This window comes from Canis aureus, chromosome 25, assembly GCF_053574225.1.
Source record: "Canis aureus isolate CA01 chromosome 25, VMU_Caureus_v.1.0, whole genome shotgun sequence".
Taxonomy (NCBI): Eukaryota; Metazoa; Chordata; class Mammalia; order Carnivora; family Canidae; genus Canis; species Canis aureus.
The window spans coordinates 29,624,518-29,633,152 of NC_135635.1; the positions used below are offsets into that span (position 1 = coordinate 29,624,518).

The 8,635-nt window shown below is 37.9% G+C and overlaps 1 protein-coding gene across 2 annotated transcripts in view; it reads left to right on the forward strand.

Moving 5' to 3' along the window:
- LOC144297151 (uncharacterized) overlaps positions 1-8,635 on the forward strand; it is a 161,637-nt gene extending 153,002 nt beyond the window's left edge. The window contains exon 7 of one of the 2 annotated variants that reach the window (XM_077870907.1): positions 6,776-8,626. The gene's annotated coding sequence lies outside the window, so the exon portion shown is untranslated. Of the gene's footprint in view, positions 1-6,775 lie in introns of both variants that reach the window. The other variant, XM_077870904.1, reaches the window with a different exon arrangement.

Consider the following 8,635-nt stretch of genomic DNA (forward strand, 5'->3'; position numbering starts at 1 on the left):
ATAACACTCAGTGCTCATCCCATCAAGTGCCCGTCCCCCAGTCAGCCCATCCACCCGCCCACCTCCCCTTCCACTACCCCTTGTTCCTTTCTCAGAGTTAGGAGTCTCTCATGTTCTGTCATCCTCACTGATATTTTCAATCATTTTCTCTCCTTTCCCTTTTATTCCCTTTCACTATTTTTCATATTCCCCAAATGAATGAAACCATATAATGTTTGTCCTTCTCCAATTAACTTACTTCATTCAGCATAATACCCTTCAATTCCCTCCATGTCGAAGCAAATGGTGGGGAATTGTCATTTCTAAAGGCTGAGTAATAGTTCATTGTATACATAGACCACATTTTCTTTATATTCATCTTTTGATGGACACCGAGGCTCCTTCCACAGTTTGGCTATTGTGGACATTGCTGCTATAAACATTGGGGTGCAGGTGTCCTGCTGTTTCACTGCATCTGTATCTTTGGGGTTAATCCCCAGCAGTGCAATTGCTGGGTCGTAGGGCAGGTCTATTTTTAACTCTTTGAGGAACCTCCACACAGTTTTCCAGAGTGGCTGCACCAGTTCACATTCCCACCAACAGTGCAAGAGGGTTCCCCTTTCTCCACATCCTCTTCAACATTTGTTGTTTCCTGTCAATTGTCGCCACTCTCACTGGTGTTAGGTGGTATCTCATTGTGGTTTGATTTGTATTTCTCTGATGGCAAGTGATGAGGAGTATTTTCTCATGTGCTTGTTGGCCATGTGTATGTCTTCTTTGGTGAAATTTTTGTTCATGTCTTTTGCCCATTTCATGATTGGATTGTTTGTTTCTTGGGTGTTGAGTTTGATAACTTCTTTATAGATCTTGGATACTAGCCCTTTATCTGATATGTCATTTGCAAATATCTTCTCCCATTCTGTAGGCTGTCTTTTAGTTTTGTTGACTGTTTCTTTTGCTGTGCAGAAGCTTTTTATCTTGATTAAGTCCCAATAGTTCATTTTTGCTTTTGTTTCCCTTGCCTTTAGATGTATCTTGCAAGAAGTTGCTGTGGCCAAGTTCAAAAAGGGTGTTGCCTGTGTTCTCCTGTTGTTCTCCTGTGTTCTCCTGTTGTTCTCCTGTTGTTCCCCTGTTGTTCAAATATGCTTTCTAGGGCAGCCCCGGTGGCGCAGCGGTTTAGCGCCACCTGCAGCCCAGGGTGTGATCCTGGACACCCGGGATCAAGTCCCGCATCGGGATCCCTGCATGGAGCACGCTTCTCCCTCTGCTTGTGTCTCTGCCTATCTCTCTCTCTCTCTGAATGAATAAATAAATACATCTTTTAAAAATATATATGTATATGCTTTCTGGTCCTCTGTCCCTCTCAGCATCTTCTCGAACCCCAATTAAACGTAGATTTTTTCTTCTGAGGCTTTCATTTATTTCCCTTAACCTTTCCTCATGGTCTTTTAATTGTTTTTCTCTTTTTTCCTTAGCTTCCTTCCTTGCCATCAACTTGTCTTCTTTGTCACTCACTCTTTCTTCCACCTCATTAGCCCTCATCATTAGGATGTCCAGTTTGGATTGCATCTCATTTAATTGATTTTTAATTTCGGCCTGATTAGATCTAAATTCTGCAGTCATGAAGTCTCTTGAATCTTTTATGCTTTTTTTTCCAGAGCCACCAGTAGCTTTATAATTGTGCTCCTGAATTGGCTTTCTGACATCGAATTGTATTCCAGATTCTGTAACTCTGAGGCAGAGAGTGCTGTTTCTGATTCTTTCTTTGTGGTGCGTTCTTCCTTCTAGTCATTTTTCTTTGTGCAGAGTGGCTGTTTGAGCAGGCTGAGTCAAGAATATCAACCACAACCTAAGTAAGTTTCACTCTAGATGATTCTGACAAGGTAGAGACTAGAAATGGAAAACAAAGATCAGAATGAAATAAAACAAAAGGACCACTAAAGTGAAAAAAAAATTAAAACAAAGTAGTAAAAAATAAAAGGCCAAGAATCCCAAAGAAGAAGAAGAAAAAAAAAGAAAAGAGCAAAAAAAGAAGAGAACAAAAGCAAAAGTGAAGAGGGAAATAAAAAGAGAAGAAATAAAGGAGGGAGACTAGGAGATGATGGTGGTGACTGAAGTTGTAGTGGAGGGAGAATGTAGTCTACCTGAGGGATCCTAGAGGGTGATCCCCTTGGTTCTGGGTATATTAAGTTCTGTATGCTAGAAGATGCTCAGTCCCAAATTTATATAAATCAGCAATACTTGTAGAGAGCCCCAACATTGACCACCAAAACATAAATGAGATACAAGAGAGGGCCAGAATGGAAATGAAGAGAGAATATAATCTCACAGAATGAACCATCATGGTACACTACTTGGTTCTGGGTGCATGCTGGTGTTAACTTCCGCCATTATAAAACAAAATGAGGCAGAGAAAACAAAAAACACAAAACAAAACAAAAATATATCTCTTATATCTCCCCAAATTAAGTTGAATATGTTGAAGGGCATCTAGAAGTGGAAAATATATCTAGGACCTGTAATTGTAGAAATATGAAGGTCAAAAAGGAAGGAACTTAAAAAAGAAGAGGTGGTAAAATATTGTAGTTAATGTGGGAAAAGAGAAAAAAATTGGAAATTTTTAGTCTGATAAAAAAATTTTAACAGAAAAGGGGGAAAAGGAGGGGTACCCTCTAATTCTATATACTGTAAATCCCTTGACTTCCCCTGGAGCTTTCTAGAGCTGCTTGGTCAAGAACTTGCTCTTCCCCTGTCCTTCCAGCTGGCCTTCTGGGGGAGGGGCTGCTGTGCTGATTCTCAGGTATGTGCACCTGGGGGAGCTTCCCTGCTCCTGCTGGGTGCCGCGCTCAGTGGGAGCTGTTTACCCCACGAGGCCTCGTGGCCTCGCTCCATTCCAGGCACAGGGTGACACAGGAGGAGCAACCACACTGGCGGCGGCCAGGTCTCCAACTCTAGAGTCAGCTCCGCGCAGTAAGTACCGCAGTCTCCCAGTCTGCACTGACCTAGGAGTTCCCTGGATGGCAGGGGGCGCTGACCTGCACAGCTTGGGGGTGCCTGGTGGCAGGAGCATCCTCGCTGTCCTGTGCCCTCCCCGCCTTGGCCTGTCCCGGGGGAGAGGGGGAGCGCAGGATCCTGAGCTGTGTCCCCGGCGCCCTGGGATCCACGGCCTGCGCTGCTGGAATCACGCTCCTGGGGCACAGCCCCCTCTGCCCGGAGCCTCTGCCTGACTCGCAGCTTCTCCCCGAGTTCCCGCCTGTGCACTCCAGCTCTTTACCAAGCTTGGCCCACAGTGTGTGTCCCGCTCTTCCCGGGGCGCCCTTCCCTATTAGTGACCCTGGGAGACTGGAGGCTCCACTGCCCTCCTGAGGTTCTGCCCGATTCCCTGCTGAGCTCCTATCTGTCTGGGAAGAATCCGGTGTGGACTATTAAAGCTCCTGCTTCTCCGGGACTGGGCTTTCCTGTCCTGGAGGCTCCCCCCCCACCCCCACCCCCGCCTTAGCCTGGCTCCTCGCGGGGCCCCTTCCCCACTGGAATCTTTTTTTTTTTTTTAATTTTTATTTATTTATGATAGTCATCAGAGAGAGAGAGAGAGAGAGAGAGGCAGAGACACAGGCAGAGGGAGAAGCAGGCTCCATGCCCCGGGAGCCCGACGTGGGATTCGATCCCGGGTCTCCAGGATCGCGCCCTGGGCCAAAGGCAGGCGCCAAACCGCTGCGCCACCTAGGGATCCCGGAATCTTTTTTTATTTTATTTTTTTCTGACCTTCCTACCCTGTTAGAAGCGAAAACTCTTCTCTCTGTAGCATTCCGGCTGTTCTCTCTTCAATTCTCAGGTCAAATTCATAGGTATTCAGGATGATTTGAAAGTTTTCCGGGTAAGTTGGTGGGACCAGGTGACTTGGGGACTCCTCTGCCATCTTGCCCTGCCCCCAAATTAAGTTTCTCAACAAATTCCTTTCTTCTGCTTTTATTTTCCCACAAGTTGTTTTCCATATCACAACTAGAATGATCTTTTAAACGTAAACTTTCCCTCTCCTTCAATAAAGTCATCCTATAAATTATTTTCAATATTACCCTGGTGGCAAAAAACCATACAGAATCTGGCCTTCACCTTGCGTGTTACAACACTATCATTTTATAGGCTATGCTCTGTGTATACACGCTTTTCCATTCTCAAACATTTTCACCTTAGAATTTTGTACTCACTGTTTTGTGTGCCTAGAATAATGTTTCGAGTGATTTCCTTGCTATTCAACTTAGATTCCATGTTACGTCTTCCTCAGACAAAACCTCTTTTGGCTGCCCAACTGGAAAGAGTCATGTTGTATCCTATTTTGAGTCTATATACCAGACTTAGCGATGTCTAATATTGTATTTTGTTTGTTTTCTTTCTCCTTCCTACTGGGATGTATTTTGCTTAATCATTAGACTTCCAGTATTTAAAGCAGTAGATCATAGTAATATCCAAAATAGCTATTAGATGAATAAATTAAGATTTTCTTTTTCCTCAGATTTTTCATCTAAGTAAATTGTACCCAGTTGCTTCAGATAAAACTCCCCAACCTAATACATTAGCAAGTATTTTGTCCCCATTTCAATTATTAACTCCAAATACTCCACTGCTATATATCTCCACTAATCACTTCTAAACCCAGACCATTACAAACTCTTGTTTGGAATATATCACATTTGGAAAAATGTATCAGATAGATTATATGCGTAAATGGGTATCATGTTACCCATGTTACGCATATAATCTTCAGCAGATCATGAACAGATTTCAAATATAACCTATACTCCTCACCATGGCCTGTAATGTCATCATATTCTAGGCTCTGCTGGATCTTTCCTTCTTGCTCATTCTGATGCAGGCACACTGGCCACCTTTTGGTTTCTTAAACATGAGGCTATGGACATGTTCCTGGTTTCTTACCTTGGGGTCTTTGTCTTTATTTCAGGTTTGACCTGAAAACTATTTTTCTCAGAATTTCACATGATTAATTACTTATTATTCAGCTCTTACCTCAAATATCAGAGTCTGAGAGTGAAATACCAGCAACATTCTAACTAATATTTCCCACTGGCACTAAAATGATTCATTCTTTATTATGTAACCCTACTTGAGTTTCTACATAACATTGTTACTGATTTTTTTTCCTTGTATACTGTCAAACTTTCTTAGTAAAAGTTATCTTAGAGCTTTAAATCATTTTGCTATTTTGAGTAGAACTGAGGGTTTGTGTTGGAGGGTAATAAAAGATAATGCTAGAAGATAGTTTAGAGAGAGAATGAAATGAGCTTTAAATACCAAGATAAAAATATAGACTTGAAAAAAAAATATAGACTTGATCCTATGGATGATAAGAAGATATTGAAAATTTTAGAGCAAGGAATATAATGAAGCAAGTGTTTTATGGAGATTAGTTTGCATTTGTAGTTAGTGCAGTAGATAAATTAGTGGGCTATTTTAATACTCCATTGTATCCATGTGTAGTAAATATGAGAATGAACAAGAAAGGAACTGACAGATAGTAATAATATGGAGCTGCAGAAGGGTTGGATTGAGGAGGAGAGCATGAATATTAAATCACCAGCCATAGAATTTTAGAATTTAAATGATCAAAACATACTTTTTTCCTATGTAAGTTATTCCATTATTGAAAATGTAAACAACTGATCTTCTGAAATCTTTTGTGAGGCTGAATTAATTTTAGCTATATAAAATAAAAAACAAATAACTTTCTATTGAAAACCAAATAAGATGTACTACTATTAATTATTGCTATTTCAATGATATCAGTTGCAATTACCATTTTATTTGCAATAAAATACTACACATGGATAGAAGCCAAAGTAAGAGATTGTAAAAACTAAATCATATATTCTTATAGTGATCTTGGATTTTCATAAGTACCTCATTATCATCAAAACCAGCTCAATAAATTTTTTTGTAAGAGATGAGTAAGCAAAAATTTGATATGTATTATTTCAATATAAGAAATATATTACTATATTTTAAGTCCTGTTTAATTTTATATAAAAATAATTTTAGTGTTCCATTTCTTTGTAATAAATTATAACTTAAGCCAATGATTCTATGAACCAAATTTTTTCTTCCCTTAAAATACTCCAGCTAGAATATTTATGTGGAACCTGACAGCAAATCTATTAGATTTCCAGAAAATTCAACCTAACATTTCTTGAAATTCTTCTAATTCCCACCTGTGAAGAATAGGAGTATAATGCTTCACTATATCAACCATATAGAAGACAATTGATGCCTCCTTTATGAAACCTAGATCACTCAAGAGTTAAAATGGACTTTCAATAACATAAATTTGCAAAAACTCTGTTTAAGTATTCAGTTTATTAAGAAAACATAAACATAACATAAACAATTATAATTTTAAATTAAATTTCATGAGTAAAAATGTCAAATCAACATTAGAAGTACAGCATATTAAGTACTTCTTAACCTATAGTAAATGCCTTTTGTATTGATGTTTATCTTTTTAAACTAAAGTATTTTATCTTGTAATATATTTCTAAATTACTATCTTGAATATTATACATTACAACCATGTAACTGGTAAATAAATACGATTTTATTTTTTCTCTTCAATTATTTATGCCTTGTGTATATTGCTTTAACATAATTACAATGGTGATTATTACAGCAATGATAATCGAAAGTGATGATAGGGTTCATTCTTGTTTTATTTGTGGCCTTAAAGATTTATTTATTTATTTATTTATTTATTTATTTATTTATTTATTTATTTATTTATTTATGATAGACACAGAGAGAGACAGAGAAAGAGAGGCAGAGACACAGGCAGAGGGAGAAGCAGGCTCCTTGCAAGGAGCCCGACGCGGGACTCAATTTCGGGACTCCAGGATTGTGCCCTGGCCAAAGGCAGGTGCTAAACCACTGAGCCACCCAGGGATCCCCTTATTTGTGACTTTAATGAGAATGCTGCAATCTTCTATTATGTGTAAAACTAGTTCCTTAGGTTGTATGTATCTGCATAATGTCATGTATACATTACATTGGTAGAATCTAATTTCAGTTGCTATGCCATACAGACTGCATATATTCATGGATTAAGGAAAATACAAGTTTATGTCTTGATTGACTGTGCGCTGAGAAGTTTTAAGGGTATTGACACGTGTCTTGTTGCAGTTTCACAATCTTGCCCTTGCCTGTCTGATGCAGGATGTTTCACAATCACGTCTACATTTCAGAAATGGAAGGGAAGGAAAGGTTGTATTTGATTTATTGCAAGCATATAGAGTAGAAGCAATCCAAACTCAGGTTTCTATGATCTTAAAAAACCCCAATGTATTCAATATTCCCACACTGAATTGAGCTGTTAAGCACTTAGCTCAATTCCGATAGGAAAAAGGAAAGAAGAGAGCATAACAGGTGGAGTTAACAGTGTAAGCAATGATGCTAACATTTGTATTTCCCAGACACCTATGATTTTTTTTATAAATATGGCTCCTAGAATCCCATACTATTCCAATTCCAACATATGAAGAAGCATAGTGAGAACATATGAGGTAGAGAAAGCAATGTTTAAATTCAGTATCTTCATTAAAAAAACTTACTCTTCCCTAGAGCTGTGTTGCACTACAGTGCTGTAGTGGCTTGTGAATCCAACGATTCACATATTTTAGGTCAGGTGCATATTTCAGCACCTGCTACATATTTTATTCTGCTTGTTTGTAAAAATAAGAAAACAAAAAAACAAATCATCTGAAAGGCTTTCAATGTCTTGTGAAAGTAAACTTGAGGGAGAGAAAATGTAGAACAGTATCTCCGAAATATCTTCGAGTGGTTTGAAAATCAGGAATAGCTTGGAACTCTAGCATGGTTCTGATTTACAACTTAATAACTTCAGTTTTTAGGATTAAAGTGGAGTTCTTATTTAAACACTGAAATACTACCATTTTCTCTGAATACCAGTAATAATTTAAATTCATGACTTCTGTATTCATGCAGCCCAATTTAATATGAACAGTGTTTCTCGTGTTCAGTGTTTATGAAGGGTATGTCTTGGGGGTATACTGAGCTTTATAACAAACAGATGCTAAAAGTAACTACCTAGTGTGCTGCCCATATGAATGGAGTCTGATATATGTTACATTTCTTGGCAACCTGTATACAAAAGAAGGTAATTTTTTTTAATTGAGAAAAACACTGTAGCAAGATGCATACTTCAATAGCAAACATATAAAAGAAGTTATTGTTTATAAAAGATTTTTTTAATAGTGAAAGTCATATTTTGAAATTTGAAGTATATTGATAGTGATTTCTTTGATTTAGGCACTGATATGTTTGCTTATCACAGAGAAACAATATTTTAGAAAATATTACCAACTGAAAATACACTAGAAGAAAATTAAAGCTTTTAAAGATATATAATTCAGCAGGAAAATATAACATGTTGGGAATGCAATTTAAATGTTAACTATTATTTTAGATATAGTACTAAAAAAGCTGTAGGAAGAACAGTGGGCATGGCTGGAGGTATTAAACATCTCTTGCATGAAATTGGAAATTGCTTTATAAAATTATATTTCAGAATATTTATATGAAGACTATTGTTGATTTTTATTTGTATGAATTTGGTACTTTTAAAAGCTTTCCAGAT